General features: G+C 42.4%; 1 long non-coding RNA gene across 1 annotated transcript in view; it reads left to right on the top strand.

Annotated features, from left to right (window-relative positions):
• The window catches only part of LOC310743573, a 540,147-nt gene that overhangs the window by 49,908 nt on the left and 471,538 nt on the right, over positions 1–18,701 (top strand). The window lies entirely within an intron of this gene.

Below are 18,701 nucleotides of genomic sequence, written 5' to 3'. Positions count from 1 at the left end.
GAAGGCCTTTCGGATCTGGCAAAGAGACAGAAACTGTGCCTCCACAGTCACTTACAGACTCACTGTTAAGATTGTGTTCATGGAAGACAATGTTACTCAGCTACAAGTGATTGTCAAAAAGAAGACTCCAGCACATCTCTCTGATGAGACCAGCATGTCACTGTCCGGTCTATGGGCGATCGATGTCCCGGCTGAGGATGTCGGGACCGGGGGCAAGATGGTGGGGTGGGAGCAGGAACGAGAGTCCAGAAGCCAGGGGTCCAAGGGTCAGGAAGCAAGGAGTCACGAAGTCAAGGGTCCAAGGGTCGAGAAGCAGGGAGTCATGAAGTCAAGGGTCCAATGGGTCAAGAAGCAAGGAGTCACGAAGTCAAGGGTCCAATGGGTCGAGGAGCAAGGAGTCACGAAGTCAAGGGTCCAAGGGTCGAGAAGCAAGGAGTCACGAAGTCAAGGGTCCAAGGGTCGAGAAGCAAGGAGTCATGAAGTCAAGGGTCCAATGGGTCAAGAAGGAAGGAGTCACGAAGTCAAGGGTCCAATGGGTCGAGGAGCAAGGAGTCACGAAGTCAAGGGTCCGAGGATCAGGAAGCAAGGAGCCAAATGCAGCAAGGCAGGAAACGTGTTGCTGTGGCAAAGAGCCGAAGGGAAATGCTGACCTTATATCCCTTACCAGCTCTTGCCACCAGGTGCAGTGAGTTACCAAGCGGCCTCACCTGTGCGGCCGTGCCTTGCCTCTCCGGAACAAACTTAGGAAGGCCCCAGTCCTGCGAAGCCCTACTGGTCACAGGGCCTGGCTCCTGCACGCACTCCTGACACATAGTGCCAGTGCCACATATAAGTGACATCACGCACGGGTGGTGGCATGCACCCGCAAACCACAATGTTGGGCACTGGTAAAATGTGCCCTCATTGCTTCAGCCACTTTTGCATCTAGTCCTTCCCACCACTGCCGTGTGGCCAATGGAAAGCTGCCCAGAATGGAAGGCAGCCCTCAGGCCAAGAAAGATTCCCCTGGTCTAAATGATAATTTACACACCAGCTAAGAAAATTCTCAACAGTATTCTCCACGTTTTAATGAATTTTTATTACCCATTTATCAGAGAGAATGCAGACGTCTTGCTGCCGGCTGGTTTCATTATTAAGATATTCTTTAGTCTAACATGAGTGTTTAAGGCTCAGGCTTTCAAAAGATCGGGGCACAAAAGCATAAATCAGCATCCCATTTTTTTTGGAGCAAAGTCAGATAAATGGACACCCTAAGGTATTTCAAGTCCAAGCCCACAGCTGCATCCTTACATTTGATTCCCCAGATAGCATATGCTTTAGAATGAAATACTCGTCATTGTTTAGAAAGGCAATCTCATAGCATACGATACCTCTGAGTTCTAAGCCACTTTCAAATTATGACCAACCATGGATTAAAACAAATTACTATGTGGGTTTTCTGGGCCTTCAAACTTCCCCTTCACATACATAAAAAAGGCAGCAGGAAACCAAGAGGTCCCGTTGTTTTACACCAATCCCAGTCTGTCACTGTAGTCCAGTGAAATTCTTTCACCTCTGTGATCTGCAGAAATCCTAGAGCAAACGTAATGAGACAAAATCCTGTTATTTTCAGGTCTAGTCCACACACAACAGACCCTCCAAGTGTCCCTATTGTCCAAGGGCATTTCCAGATTTACCGAAGCTGTCCTGATTTCTGGGTTTTTTGGCATGTTAACCTCTGGCCCATGGATGTAATTATCTAAACATGGGAAGCTGACATCACTTCTGGGTATGGCTTGGCCAAAATGGCATGGTGGGCCAAATGGGGAGGACTGGTGGCTCTAATTAGGTCCTAATTAGGTTGTCCACTAGGCTTCCCTATTCAGCCCAGCAGGCCATTTTGGTGAAGCCACAACCAGCAGCCCTGCACCTGATGTAATAATAATAATAATAATAATAATAATAATAATAATAATAATAATAATTTATTTATACCCTGCCCATCTGGCTGGGTCCCCCCAGCCACTCCGGGTGGCTTCCAACAAAACACTAAAATACAATAACCGATTAAACATTAAACGCTTCCCTAAACAGGGCTGCCTTTAGATATCTTCTGAAAGTTTGGTACTTATTTTTCTCTTTGACATCTGGTAGGAGGGCATTCTACAGGGCGGGTGACACTACCGAGAAGGCCCTCTGCCTGGTTCCCTGTAACTTGGCTTGTCACAGTGAGGGAACCGCCAGAAGACCCTCGGCGCTGGACCTCAGTGTCCAGGCAGTCATCTTCACATGTTTAGATATTCACATCCTAGATATACATCTAAAACATAGGATGTACAAATAGGTCCTAGATTTTACACAACCTTCACCAAAGCTTATTTTAAAATCTGCAATGGTTTATCATTGCTATTGCTAATAACTCTGAATATAAGAATATAAATGCATTAGTGATATGAAACGTAGCATTATATAGCAATATAAATGCATTAGTGATATGCTATAGCCCCAATGACACCCTCACACGGAGCACAGAATTGACACTTTAGTTGCCTTAAATGATTCTGAAAAAGAGTTTCGGGAGACTGCCAAACATCTAGGTGTACAAACATTATGTACATGCTCTCTGCCCATTTTAAAAAATGTGTCCCTGAATTAAGCAGCATCTATTTTTTTCCTTCACCGCCAATATGATTTCTTTCATAAACAAGAGCAATTACTTTAAGAGAAATCTGCAGTGATAAATAGAGGCCCTGTTTATTTGTATCTTCATTTCTTCCACATCATAAATAAGATGTCATATGCTCCTGCTATTCCAATCAGATAAGGAAACATAACACAGGTACAATGTGCAAATTGCCTTAATCATACAATTATGGGTATTCAATACACTTTCATGATGCAGAACTCAATTTTCACCTGTCTGTATACACACTTTCACCATGCATTGCCTGTGCTCTTGAGTGAGCATTTCGTCAGGCCTGTTCCCATTGGAAAATGTCCAAAATCTATACTTAGTCATCACAAGAACACTAGCCTTAATCTTTTTGGCATAAATGGGGTAGGCTGCCATCTCTTGGGAATGTACTATTTTTGCCCCTTCAAAATGTTTTCAAGTGATAACGTCTCTTACTGAGCTCCTGGCAGAAGAACTAACAGTGTGCTTGCCACCTAGGGAATCACTTTTTTTAAGGACTTACAAAAGTTGCGGTTGGGTTTTGCTTTTTTAATATGAGACTGGGGATAAGTCAAACTACCACACATATTTTCTCCCACTCCCTTTTAATCAATAAATGTATCCGTACAATAATCAATGCCATCTTAATATTAACAGAATTGAAGTGCACCATATATTTCACGTTAACACTTGGCATCTAATTTATAATGAAATCAATTAAATTATTAAGAAATGGTGAAGCAAAAATACGTGAAATCAAAAGCAATTCATTGGAGTTGTGTTGAAGATAATGAGTTTAATATGCAGAAAATGTAGTGTTTGTGTGCGCTGAAGTTTGAAAAACCTATGGAAAGGTTTGCAGGTGCAAAGTAGAGAAGTCTGTGTGAGGCAGGAAGTTTCACTCTGGCAAATGCGGCAGAAAAAGCTGGATGTTTCCATTTCAGGTCACCATTTATGCCCAAGCTCTAATTCCGAGTCACATGTGCAGTAGAGTTTTTCAAAGAACATCCCCACCACCAGTTCCTATTCTGTTCCTGATCACCCTGGCAGCAGAGTTCCAACTGTGGAGAGTGATCAAAGTCTTCAAGCACAACACCTTGGTAGATGCAGCTGCCTAGGTTTTCTCAAGTCACAATGAAAGGCAGGGTTTGCGAGAGTGAATGATGTGGAACATTAACACCGTTTTAAAATATTTCTGCATCATTTGAGGTGCATTTTGAAAAGGTGGGGCAAAAAAAATCACTGGAGCCTTCTTCTTCTGCCCTTTCTTCCTGGATGCTCTCTCACAATAACGAAAGCCAGCCTGCCTGGCAGTCAGCACAATCCATTGATTGAATAAATACAAACCTAACAAACAGTGAGGAAACCAGCTGTGAAAGTGTGTTGTGTTGACAGACAATGCATTTTTAGCAGTGTAATTTACTGCTGTTCGGCTTTACTGACCTTTTGAGAGACTAAAATAAACACATTATTCTCTGTGGTCTGAAGCACTTCACTTGCTTCAGCTATAGCGTACTTTACCACATAAAGGGTTCAGAACTGAGAAGCCCCCATGGGGATACAAGGATGGGGATCCCCCCCAATAGCTCTTGGTCTGATTGCTACAGCCCCTGTGTCATAATAGTATGCGAGAGTGCAGAAGAATGCGCTGCTTGGCTTATTTCGTTGGACCAAACACAGCTGCAATATTGAATTCCCTATTATTTCAAAGAGCTTTACTGTTTCTGCTCTCTCAGTACAAAATTTAGAATCAACAGTACTTACCCCCACACCAGCACCCCACACTCAACACACATAGAAATTACACTTACTTTGCAGTTGATTCTGAAGGATCCTGTGTAAATCTAGAGACATAACCATATTTATATGGTGTGTGCAATGGTGGGACCAGTTTATATAATGCCATGGTAGTTATAGCATTGGATATGGGCCAGAGAAACCCAGGCATATATCTTTGCTCAGACAAAATGAAGCAATCGCACAAGCCTTGAGTTCCTTGAAGGAATAGTGGGTTGTAATGTAAAAGGGCTCTCCCAGCACTACCAGCCCATTGTTGATGTCGTCATTGTTGCAGCTCTCTTCTTCTTCTTTGGCGATCACTTGTAGCCGAGTAAGACTGTGTTCCATAAACACGGTTTTAACAGTGAGTCCGTAAGTGACTGTGGAGGCCAATTCCGGATCCACACGTCCTTCCAAAAGTGGGGACATAGGTTTCTGGGCAGGAGTTGACCTCGGTGTGGATTTGCCAAGTGTGCCTTCCTCTTAGCACGTTTTTCCCTTTTGTCCTGAGTTTGAGTGTCTTCAGAGCCCATGACACCTTTGGTAAAGGCTGTTCTCCAACTAGAGTGCTAGCAGGCCAGTGTTTCCCAGTTGTTGGTGTTTATGCTACCTTTTTTAAAGATTTGCCTTGAGAGAGTCTTTGAACCTCTTTTGTTGACCACAAACATTACGCTTTCCATTTTTAAGTTCGGAATAGATTAGTTGCTTTGGAAGACGATAATCTGGCATCCACACAACATGACCAGCCCAACTAAGTTGATGTTGAATATTCATTGCTTGAACACTGGTGATCTTTGCTTCTTCCAGTACACTAGTATTAGTTCATCCATGTATCAGCATTGCCATTCCATCTTCAGGACATCTATAGCTCTCAAGATCTTTCATCCCTCTTTCCTCTCTAATCATCACCCACATATCCTCATTGAACTGTTCACTTCTCTGATTGGACTTCATCTCTGGCATGGCCACTTTCCTGGGTCAGAAAGAATGGAGGTCACTGTAACCCTGCTATTCAAGCAGCTACAGGACACGGTTCCCAGCTTCTTCTGAATTGGCCATATTAATTCAACTTGCGAAAGAACATTTCAGCCAAATAAGCCCCCAGGCAGCACTGAAATTTGTGAGGATCTGAAATGTAAATACAGTTTTAACAGCTTGCAAGAGGTCTGTTTGACAATCTAAAGTGCTCCTCGTGCACTGTGAGTTAAGCCAAAACATTTAAATATTAAGTGCTGTGAGCAATGAAAATGTATTAGAAACTTTTAATTTATTTATAGAGACTAATGCTCTTTTTTAAAAATAAAAAAATATCATTTTTAAAAACTTGTTCTGGAAAGGAAAAGGCTTGCAGTGCCTGTTGAGTGATCAAACGGCTTTATGTCACCCATCATTGCATTCCAGTGATATATTGCCATGGATGAAAAACGTTGACGGCTAGTCCATTCAAAGAAGCAAGAGGACAATGGAGTGAATTTGAAGTAACCAGAGTGGATGGTTTAAATGCCTGGTGTGAAATAATTAGCCAACCAACCAAACCTAGATTTAGAAATTCCCCGTGGCCTATAAAAATAAAATAGATGAGTGAGATGGCTCATGTTTTCATGCCCATAATGTCAAGATGGACTATAGCTGGGTGGGGTAAAAGGTTGCCAACCCCAACATCCCTTTGTTCTCAGGTTGGGTTAAATGAATCAGCCTGTTTACAGCCTGTGTACCATTTGCACATGTCCACCATAAGTCTGCTCTGTTCCATCTCCACATTCACCTGAATTAACAACAACAACAACTGCTCAAGAATATTCAGCCAATGTTATGGTTTAAGAGAAAATTAAATGAAAATGCTAGATAGATGGTACCTAACACCTAGTAGATTGGGAAAAAATGTGTAAATCAAAGTCAAATAAGTGTTGGAAATGTAAGAAGAAAGAAGGCACTTTTTCACATGTGGTGGTTTTGTAATAAGGTTAAAGTTTACTGGGAAATGGTATATAATGAATTGAAAAAGATTTCATTCGTAAAAAAACACACAGAAGCTTTTCTCTTGGGAATTATAGGATTACAACTACCCAAACAGTATAGTGTGCAACTACAGCTGCAAGAATGTTATTTGCCCAAAAGTGGAAAGATGAAGAGGTCCTGACGAAAGAAAATTGGATACAGAAACTAATGGAGTATGCAGAAATTGTGAATCTTACCAGAAGAATAAGAAAAAAAGACAACAAACTTTCTAGAAAGGCATGGAAGTGGTTTGTTGAGTATTGACAAACAAACTGTAAACAGATCAAGACATTGGTAGGATTATTGTAAAAACCTGCAGTTTTCAAAATATATTTGAACAAGTTACAGCAATTTGTAGTATGCAGGAAAAGACGGAAATAAATGTAAGGAACTGCAGAAAGAGGGGGAAGGAAACTGAAAATGTTAAAACTATGGTTAAATAATTATTGTAATGTATATAAATGAAAATTATAAAAAAACCCTAAAAAATCTGTACTTCATATTTACGCAGGTTTAGTCTTAGAACATTTCTAAATGTAGTTTCTCCCTAAGGTAAAATGTGGCCTTCCGACTTTTTTGAACCCCAAACTGCATCATCATAATGTTTGAGGAATGTGAATTATGGTGGAACACTAAGTTCTCATCTGCGTGTTAGTTCAGGAGATGCATCTCAGATCAGAATTCACATAGATCAATTTCTTTAAGTATTTATTTCCCTAAATGTTTTGCCCCATATAACCTGTGTTTCTGCATCCTCTTCATTTAGCCCAGTGTTCCCCAAACTTGGGTCTCCAGCTGTTTTGGGACTACAATTCCCATCGCCTTTGACCACTGGTCCTGCTAGCAAGGGATGATGGGAGTTGTAGTCCAAGATCAGCTGGAGACCCAAGTTTGGGAAACCTTGATTTAGCCTCTCCCACACATCTGGCTTGCTTTAGAAGGCTGTTCATGCCCAACTTGTGGAGGGGAAAGTGGGTTCTCATCTATCAGTCCCCCCGCCCCCAGGTTTATATGCCTCCCAGGTATCTCACATGACACCTGCATGTGTAGGTTGTTGGAGGTGATTTTGGGCCTCACCTCTTAACATTCAGCTCAGTCCTTGCAAATATTAGTGAGATCTGCTTCAAAGGGCAGGGGGAATCCACTTATTTTTCTAGGAGCTCTACAGCTGTTTAAATAAAAATCCATCTTGGCCACAGAGCATTTTTTAATAGCGTTCCCTTTTTAGCCTTGAAGTGACAAGTAAATAGTTTTGTCAAGATGTCACAAATACTCCCGCATCTATTTGACACACACACAGAAAACATGTGCCGTTTCCAATACTATTTGCCACAAGCAGCATAACTGTGAGATTATGTCATAGCAAGTGGTAATTAAAGTCTCCTTAAAGATAGAATGGCAATAGTGTGGCTCAGAAGCACATATGAGGCATTCGTAATTCCCAGAATGATGGAGGATTCCTTTCCCTTTCTGCAGATAACCAGCGTTAGTCAAAACACTTTCTTCAAAAGGAATTCAATCTATAAATTCTCGCACTCAAACCAAAAAAGAGAAATAATCCTACAGAAGTGAATTGCACACAAATTCACATCTGAATGTACATTTACGGTTGCATCACCATCACCATCATCATTTTAAATTCTTTTTTCTGATTTTCAGTGAAGGGGGCCTGTGTGTATCCTCTAGCCTATTGTACATATATACAATTTTGTACATATTACTTGGCTAGAGAACTGCATTGCAAAATTCATCTAAATGCCAATTTCAGAAAAATGGCTGACTTTCAGTTTCCGTATTATTTTGCAAATTAGGAAAATGCAAACCAAATTGAATTTCTCTGCACTCCCTAACATCCAGCACCTTTGTTTCACTCAGAATCTGTGAGCTGAGTTGACATCCTGGTGACACGGGTCCAATAAAATGTTTTTGGTTTGTTTTTTTTTTTTGTAACTTAGATTGGTAGTCACCCAAGTGAAATCTGTCAGGTGTTTGATATGCGGGTCCTCAGCATAAAAATAGTTCTGCAGATACACTTTTTTAATTCAGTGTGCTGTCAACAACAGAAGAAAAGGCGCACTGATGATTTATCTACACACTTTCACAGCAGGTAGGAGCAGAGCTTTTGTCATAAATGCCTTTTTGTCAAAAATGATCACTTTCTGTAGGGTATCTTTTCCACGTAGCAGAAAAAGCCAAGCAACCAAAATATTTCATATGATGAAGGAAGCTGATAGCATTGAGCCAGCCGAAGCACAGTCCTCTGAAGCTGAATGCTTAGCCTACAGAGTTATCTTCCGAAACAGGGAGGCGGGAATCAATTTCATTTCTCCCTCCAGAAACCACTTTCCAAAGCTTTCTCTGGCTATTGCACCTCTCTCCTGCCCCACCACCAATATTCCTTCAAACTCACATTTGGTTTACAGTGTAACCCAGTGCTTTTTTTCCCCTAAAAAAAAATATTTAGGGGTACTCTCATTTTGACTCAAGAAAATCACCATTTCATAGTTCAAATCGGGAAAAATAAATACAGTAAATGGTACAAAGATTCACAAAATGTTTGGGTGTATGCGTACCTCTGCACTCCCCCCCCCCCAGAAAAAAGCACTGGCATAACCTAAGTGTGTTTATGTGCATTTAAATAATGCAGGCATGATATATCGGTCAGGATTGTCCTACTCACGTGTAGGACCCTGGCAGAGACACATGCCCAACTGGCATGTTCTCTCCATCCTGGTCGGTCGTTCAGGAGCTTCAAAAGCTTTCTCCAGCCCGAACATCACAGCGACTGATACGAAGAGGCATTAGCACACTTATGGAGCCTGCATAGTATTAGCAGTCCATGTAACGAACTCAGTAGCACAACATTTTGGCTAAATTACTTTATTTACATATAATACACTCGGAGCATTCTGACTTAGCTCCTTCCTCTTTCTCATCAGACAGCAAAGAGAAAGAACAAAGGACAATAGTCCCTCATCACGGAAACACAGTAATACCAAAACATCCTGTCTCCATCACTTCCCACACTGCGGAATGAAAACATACACCGTCATGTGATAGAAAACAATCCCATGACTGCAAGCACGGAGTAAGAATCCTAACAATATCAACATTAAATATATCAACATTAGGATTCCAGAAGAAATAATCTTCAGTTTAAGTCTATGAACGGAAGTTGTAAGTTTAAGCAGGGTGGAATCTAAGGTCACACCACAGCATACATTTTAAAGATACCACTTTAACAGTCATAGTTCCCCCCCAAAGGATCCTGGGAGGTATAATTTGTTAGGGGTGCCACAAGTTGTTCGAGCGACACTTCCCAGAACCCTTAACGTTTTACAGTTCTCAGGATTCCTTGGAGGAAGCCATGACTGTTAACAGTGGATGTATGCCATGGGTATGGCCTAAGGGCTCAAAGAGAATTTGTATCAAAATTTTACACACACTCGTATTTAGCTGGAGATCTAAATTCATTTCTTTAAAAAAGTACATTCCATATAAACTGATAAGTCGTTTATTTGTGGACACCGTCAGTGCATCACGAAAAAATCACCGTTTCATATACAATTTCAATAAATCTGTCTACAAACTTCCCTTGGAAGTTTCAGAAGAAATCCTAGTTTTGAACAGGGTGCTAATGTAAGGCAGCAGGGGAAAGCCTCATCCAAGTTTTAAGATGGGACATCACTGAGCTCACCATCTGCACGTGATGCGAAAATAAGCTGCTTAACGGAGGCTGTAGATTTCAGTATAACTCAAATCTAACTTATGCAAATAAACGATCAATTTGTTACAGTGTTTGTGAATGCAGCTGGCTGCTCAGTTGTTGTTCACACCTTCCTAATGCGACTGGGCTCTTCAAAATATTTCTGCAATTTAAATTTATAGTGGAAAAAATTCCTCCCTCCTTCCCCTTTTACTCATTATACATGCAAACATGCATATGTTCTTTTTACAGCCTGCATTTCCCTGAATTGCTGTCAATTGCCCAGTTGTGTACAAAGCATTTTACTCTCGATAGATCACAATTTCTGATAATTTACACAGAGGAGGTCCTTTCCTTGTTTAGTTCACGTAATTTAAATCTGGCTGGAAGCATCGATGCTGCATGAATCACTCAGGAATAATGTTATAGGTGGATCACAATGGAGGGCTTGCAATAACATTTCCCCCTTGTGGCACCAATTTAAATAAAACAATCCACAGGAGAAAATGCTAATTTGCATCTCCAGTGATGACTTATCCCCTCCCACCCCCCCCCCAAGAAATGTGATAATGCTTTCTGCAAATGTGAGGCAATTGAGCATCCATTATTTAATTGTAAGCATCACTAGAGATTCTTTTCTTTATTTGTTTTGTTATGTTATCTTTTGGTGAGGTGTAGTCACCAGTGTGCAGTTGCCTGTATCTGGAATGTGAGACGCCATTGCTTGGTAATGCCATTGTGACTTGAGTGCTTGTCAGTAGAGACTGCTACGGTGATATGTAAGGTTCTACATTTAGGAAGGAATAACTAGATGAACAAATATTGCATGGGGGAGACCTGACTTGACAGAAATACATATGTGTCAGGGAATCAGGAGCAGGAGCACTGGGGAGAGAGGATTGGGAGAGCGAAGGGGAAGAATCCGAGGGCAGCGTAGGGGAGTATGACAGTGGCCTGAGAGATTCCATGAGCTTCTCCAGTGAATCAGAAGATTCCCAGAAGGGGGCGCCGATGGTCAGGGCAAGGGGGGTCCCAGGGGGGACGCACCAGAAACAAGGAGCCAGAGGGGAACCCCAAAGCAGCAGTGGAGGATCGGGACCAGTTTCCCCACCAGAGCGTAGTGGGGGGGAAGAGTCACATGTGTCAGGGGCAGTGTCTCCTCCAGAGAGGGAGTCAGGGCTGACCACGCCTCCAACGGAGGGGAGGTCAGTTGCAGCTAGCCCCCCCCGAAGGGGGAAGCAGTGACAGCAGCAGTGGAACGGTCAGGAGGAAAGCTGCTGGCTGGGCGCGCACGCCAAGTTCAAATGTGCAGGCGCGCGGAACAGCAGGAGACCCGGATGGGGAACCAGCTCCTAAAGCCCGCCAGAGGGAGGGAGAAGGCTCAGGGGAATCAGCGGGAGAAGAGGCTAGAAAGGGCGGAACCCCGGCGGGCAGGCGGACCCAGAGGAGGAAGGAGCAGCGGAGAAGGTGGAGCAAGGCTAGAATCTTAAATTGGTGTCAAGGGGGAGGAGACTCAGACGGAGCATCAGTGGTCTGACACTTTAGACGTGGGGCTGCACGCTGCGGCTCTGGAAGTGAAACTGAACTTCAATAAAGACTTTTATACTTAACAACGAAGCAGCGTTGGTCCTTTGTGAGCTGGGACCTAGGGTAGCTCTGACAATATGAAAAGGATCTAGGGGTCTTAGTAGAACACAAGTCAACAATGGTAATACCTAATAAAGGTTTGGCGAAGAAAAAGGAGTCAACAGCTGCAAAAGAGGCTAAAGCAATTCTAGGCTGCATCAACAGAAAAATAGTGTCCCAGTCAAGAGTAGTAATATTACCAATCAATCCTGCTTTGATCAGACCCAACTGGAGTACTGTACTCTGTTCTGGGCACCACATTTAAGAATAATATTGAAATGTATGTAGAGGAGGGCGACCAAGATGATAAAGGGTCTGGAAACCAAGCCTTATGAGGAATGCTTGAAGCAGTTGGATATGTTTAGCCTAGAGAAGACTGTGAGGTAACAGGCCCTACGTTACAGCCATATCTGTTCCAACTCTACAGACAGAGATTCTCACCTAAGAGATCTACAGCAAACCTTTTCAGAACTAAAATATTCGCCTGATGAAGTTAAACAACAGATCAACAGAGCCAGACTGATACCCAGAGAGAACTTGGTGCAAGACAGACCCAAAAAATAAAATAACAGAACACCACTAGTAATCACATACAGCTCCCAAGTTAAAACGGTTCAACGCATCCTCAGAGATCTACAACCTCTCATAGATAATGACAGTTCTTTTCTCAAGCTCTGGGAGGAAGACCTGTCATTGCTTGCAGACAGCCACCCAATCTTAAACAACTTCTCACCCACAATAATACAGCAACAAGACTTAACATGGACACTGGTACCAGAGCCTGTAATAAACCCAGATGCCAACTTTGCTGCCACAGACACCCGGACAACACCATTACTGGCCCCAACAACATCAAACATACGACCTCAGGACTATTTATTCGCCCATCTTCCAACATTATATACGCTATCAAATGCCAACAGTGTCCTTCAGCTCTCTATATTGGACAAACAGGCCAAAACCTGCACCAAAGGATAAATGGACATAAATCTGACATCAGGAATCACAAGACAGAGAAACCAGTTGGAGAACACTTCAATCTCCCAGGACATTCTATACAAGATCTCAAAGTAGCTGTAATATTACAAAAGAATTTCAGAAATAGACTGGAAAGAGAAGTTGCTGAATTACAACTTATTATCAAACTTAAAACCATGGAGAGACCTGGTCTGAATAGAGACATTGGATTCTTATCTCATTATACATGATAAAGCTATTTTTGGCCATCTCATTGCTTTTTCCTGCAAGACCAATTACAGTCGTTAACAGCCGTCAACTGGTTTACCACACCTATCAGCCAATCACCCATTCCCACCACCCTTCTGAGTAATACCCCTCCCCACTCCCCACTCTCTCACTATATATAAGGGTCTGGTGACTTCTGTTTCAGTGTATCTGAAGAAGTGTGCATGCACATAAAAGCTCATTCCAAAACAAACTTAGTTGGTCTCTAAGGTGCTACTGGAAGGATTTTTTAAAAATTTTGTTTTGACTATGGCAGACCAACACGGCTACCTACCTGTATCTAGTAACATGGTAGTCATCCTCAAGTGTCTGAAGGACGGTCACATGGAAGACAGAGCAAGCTTGTTTTCTGCGGCTCCAGAGGGTAGGGTCTGAACCAGTGGATTCAAATTACAAGAAATGAGATTCTGACTAAACGTCAGGAAGAACTGGTGTTAGGAGATATTTGATAGTGGAATGGACTAATTCAGAAGCTAGTGGACTCTTTCATTGGAGATTTTTAAACAGAGGTTGGATGGCCATCTCTCACAGATTTTTTTAAGCTGTTGGGCCAGGTGACCTTTGGTGTCTCTTCCGACCCACAATTCTTCACATCTGTGATCAGATGGTTTCTTCATAGCTGGAGCAAAAGAAGGAGCAAGACCACCACAAAAGAAACATTCACAGAAAACAGTCAGCACTTCAGCATATATTTCTCCTAATAGACATGTTTGGGGTTTTTTGGAAGTCATTTTAATATAACACATTTTAGTGGTAGATTGAAATATGCTCAGAGTCGCAAAGTGATTTCATGCTCTTTATTCAGCTCATAGTGGTGAGGAGGAATGAATGAATGTCCCCTCAAAGTATCTGCTTTATATACATTATTTACACAATGGGCTGCACATGATTGGCTAATTCTGGAATTCTACTGTAAGCCAATCAGGTTGTGGATTCACTTCTATCTGGAGCATGATTGGGTGGTTCCTGCCAACCAATCATACTGCTGCCTTGTTCTAGGACCAATCAGACTGCTGCATTCTGAATCCTATTGTTCTAGGACCAATCAGACTGCTGCCTTTTGGATCCTATTGTTCTAGGACCAATCAGACTGCTGCAGTTTGGATCCTATTCAACTCAGTACATAACATAGATCAACACACCTTATGTGCAGAAGGTCCCAGTTGCAACCTCTGCAGGAGCAGGTTGTAGGAGATAAGAAAGACCTGTGGCTGAAACCCTGGAAAGAGCTGCTGTGTTAGGCTTCAGAGGAGCGGCTTCCTCCCTCCCTTTGGCTGTGGATAAGCAGAACAAAGCAAAAATATTCCCTTACCATTTAAAGAGATTTTAATGATCATAGCGAAAGAACAAAGATTCCATTCTTGGAGTAAAGGTGCTCCCAATGAAAGTTTACACCCACTCCCCCCCTGAATCACCCAGGTCACTCAAATCTCTCTCTCCCAGTCTTCTCTTAGCTGTTCACCACCCAGTACTTCCCAACTTTTGTCTTCTGAACTATGTCCCTCCACGAACCACTGTTCCAAATATATGCTGTCCTCATGCTCCTGGGAAGATTCAGGATCCTGATCAGGAGCGGGGGGGGGGGGAGTATCCCACCATTCCTCATCTGTGCAGCCCTCCTCAGCATGGCCCTGACATGCTGTCAATCTGAGTAGACAATTCTGAGCTAGATGGATAAATATTTTGGCTTCCTGTAATGGTGATAATGCATCATTGCAAATGCTACAACATCACGCACCCACCTCTGTCATACCCAACAATGAATTGTGGCATTTTGCATATCTCCTTTAGAAAATGTACCTATGTCGATTCTTCTTTGATTTGTGTGGCCTTTCCCTTAGTGCCTCTCCTCCATTTCAGTATGCTTTACACGGATCAATTTTGTAAGAAAATTTGCAAAAATTGTCAGTGGGGGAAAACTTAACATGTTGTGTGTCAATTGACCAATTCCGTAGGGTCTGCAGCAGTACAGCCCACATATTCCAAATTTCTTCCTTATCCTTTCTCAAAGCCAACAAGAATGACTGAACTCCCTGGGAATAAATGTTGCTAGTAGCATGAAGTTCAGTGCATCTTAGGAACTGAACAAAAAAAAAGGCCAGTTTTTGGTCAGAAGCCATTTTGCATGCTCTCTCTTGACCTATTCTCAATTTGAAAGCCTGCTTTTCTGCAGCAATATAGATAATGAGCAACAAATAAAGGCAGCCCCATAAATGAGTGACATGAGAAGTTTAAACAAATTACTGAAAGTTCAAAAGTCCCCATGATCTAGTGTCTTCATTAGGAATCTAAACCATTCATGGTCATGAAAAAACTCCCAAATAGATTGATCCTTTAACTTACTTTTCTATCGAGTTAGAACACATAGTATTTGGAAAAATGAGAAGATACCATGAATCAGGATCTAAAGTCCATTCAAGGTCCATTATACATACATACATACATACATACATACATACATACATACATGATGGAAAAGGCAAAGCAAACTCATCAGCAGAGGAGAGAAGACCGATCTCTGACAGTGAAGAGTACTAACCTAAGGATTTTCCAGTTAGATAGGCAATCACTCATCTAGTCCAGCACCCTGTTTTCACAGTGGTCAACTGGTTGCCTGTGGGAAAACCATAAGAAGGACCTCACTGCTACTCTGCCTGTGCCCCCTGCCCACCCCTGTAAGCTACAGGAACAAACCTAGTGTAGGGGTATGGCAAGAATTCACTTCTACACCACCTTGTTCCTTACCCAAGTAAGGGACCACCTTTCAAATAAACCATGGGACCAAGGAAACCAATTCAAGTCCAGTGTCCAGGTGGGAGCCAGCACTTATTATAGCTATTGCAAAAGGGCAGAGCTCGACTTAATGTGGTTGTCCTAGCCAGTTAAGAAGGTCTGCCACAAGGAAGAGCAAGGGTTTGATAGGCAGCGCACAGAAAGAGTCATAAAACATCTAAAGATTCTTAAAACATAAACATCCTTTGACATACATCAGGAAAGGTTACAGGGTATAAGCAGTAAAATATGCATGGCTCCATATGGGTATCTTCATTCCCAGAATCACCTTGGAGTGTCCCAAATGTGCCCAGGCCATTTGACCCCAAATATCATGCTTCTGTCACCGTCGCCCTAGCAACCAGGCCTTCAGGATTGTTTACATTCCAGCTGCTATCTGCTCCATGGAAGCTTTCAAGGAGATGCCATTGCTAACTCACAACAGACATAGGAAAGCATCCTGCCATTTGTACCACTTTCAGGGTCAGATAGAAGAGGTGGAATGCAGCGAAGAAGGGAGTCACAAAATGCAGGCATGGAGGTATCATTCATGGATGTATTCCAGCCAAAGGTTAAAGGCAAGTAATATTGCAAGTAATATCTGCTAGGTCTTTGGTCAGGGCTCAGTCTGACCCCTTTCCTCTTACAAGACCCTGCATATAAGTGGCCTCTCTAACTCCTCTCATCGGCCCATATAAATAGCTGAGCCTGGTGAGTATTTAAGGTTCCCAGCCCCTATAGTTATAATTTGCGGGTAGCCATCTGATTTTATTTCGATGTTAATCTGATTTTAAGCTGTATTTTAGTCGATTGTTGAATTTTATGTCTTAATGTATTATATATTCTGATGTTAGCCACCCTGAGCCCGGTTCTGGCTGGGGAGGGCGGGATATAAATAATAATAATAATAATAATAATAATAATAATAATAATATTGAACATTTTTAAAATAAAATAAAATCTACACCCTGGGTCACTAATCAGTGGGTCTGTGCCATCTGGTGAGCTTCTTCTGCCCAACTTTTAATGTTTGAATGAGGGATGAAAATGAACTGGGAATGTTCACGTATACATTCTATGTCCAGAATAGAAATCCATTCAGTGAATACGATCAGTATTGTTGCTGCTTTTAGTAGGCAAGTGATATGTAATTGCTTGCATCCCGTCTCCCACCCAATTAAGAATGAGGTGGAATAATGTAGACTTCCGGTCAGCGCCAGCAACGGTAATGGCGGATTTCCTCTGATCTCCGGAGGAAATCTGCTTCGTGGAGCTAGGGTTCTACCGCTACGGCGAAGCGGGGACCTGAAATAAATCACAGGCGGGGAAGCCTGTGAACTGAAGGCTCGGCGGGCTCCATTTGCGTCCCCCCCCCCGCTGCAAAGGAGCCTTTTTAAAGGCTCCGGAACAGACCGGGGGTGAGCGGCGCGGAGCTGAGAGCTGTTTACCCGTCTCCGCGAAGTGAAGCCGCATGCCATGGTTGGAGAGCGCTGACTTCTTCCTTTGATCATTTGGACTAAAAGTAACAACCCGTGAGTAATACGGAAATTGGATATTAAAAACTTCTTTTTTGATTCGGCACGAGCGGGGAAGGCGCAAAGAGGAAGTCCGTCTCCCCCTTTTGTAAACATTTTAAAGCAAGGACTAGATAACTAAAGTTGAAAAGAACGTCTTCTTCGTGAGAAGTTAAAAGTAATTAATTTCACGTTTTGGCAATATAAGTGAATGTGCTGGAGGATAAGAGTTAACTTTGAGAGTGGAATTGCTACCCCCCCCCCCAGGACCCGGGAGCGATCTGTGAGGGAGCCTGTTGAAGAGATATAGAAGACTTTGACAGCTGTCAAACTAGCTGTCAAAGCTGAGAGGAAAAAAAAAAGAGAGAGAACTTTGTTTCTATTGCCTTGGCTGGCTATATTTGTTACATTTAGGCAACAAATTGTCGAAAACAAAGGAAAATAAAGGACTTTTGGATTAGAACTGGAAGGAATACTAAGTAACCAGTACTCCCCTAGAGGGGGCTCTGGGACATTACAGAATGGCTGTAAGTGGAAAAATACAGATGGAACTGGAGAAAATCTTTCTTCGTCTGGGAAAATTTCAAGAACAAAGCATTGTTTTGGCTAGAAATGCTACAACATTGAATGAAAAAGCAAATAAACTTGCGGAAATTGGAAGGGACCTGACTCAAGCCTTTGTACCAGAACAAAAAGACTTTGCATCTGAGCTAAAAACTCTTGCAGCTGAACAAGAAAAGAAATTTGAGAAACTTGAAAAAGTGGGAGAAGATACACATGATAATTTAGAGGGAAAGGAAGGAGGAGCTACAATGCAGCAGAGGATTAAAGAGAGCCAAAGGCCTGCAAAGATGGATATAAAGGAAAAGACAAACCTGATTAAAGTGGAAGCAGGAGTTTCTGAGACACTTGGACTTAAAAGAAGTAAAAAACAAGATTTGGATTACAATTCTAAATATGGAGGCCTGGCAGGCCAAAGGCCTGTAAAGATGGATTCAAAGGAAAAGACAAACCTGACTAAAGTGGAAGCAGGAGTTTTTGGGACTCCTGGACTTAAAAGAAGTAAAAAACAAGACTTGGATTACAATTCTAAATATGGAGGCCTGGCAGGAAGAAACATGGACCTTATTGGGACAGAGCTTCTCCGAGATTTGGTGTTTATCATAAAGGACTATCAAAAAAACCGGCAGAGAGGAAAGGAGAGAGATTTAAGGGCCTCGGACGTGAGGTCACCAGGCTGACACCAGATGGATTGATGGACATCGGTTGGAGATTGAAACCGGGAAAGGCGGGGAGTGGGGTTTTGGGTATCCAAAGGCGGTACAAATATATTTGGTTTTTTCTTGTAAATATTTTGTTTTGTTACTTAGATTAAAATGGGGAATTCGTGAAATGGAATTGGGGTTGA

Source organism: Podarcis filfolensis (genome assembly GCF_964270895.1).
Source record: "Podarcis filfolensis genome assembly, chromosome: 1".
NCBI classification, from domain to species: Eukaryota; Metazoa; Chordata; class Lepidosauria; order Squamata; family Lacertidae; genus Podarcis; species Podarcis filfolensis.
Note: the sequence above shows the minus strand (reverse complement) of the source record. Positions and strands in the feature narration are given on the sequence as shown.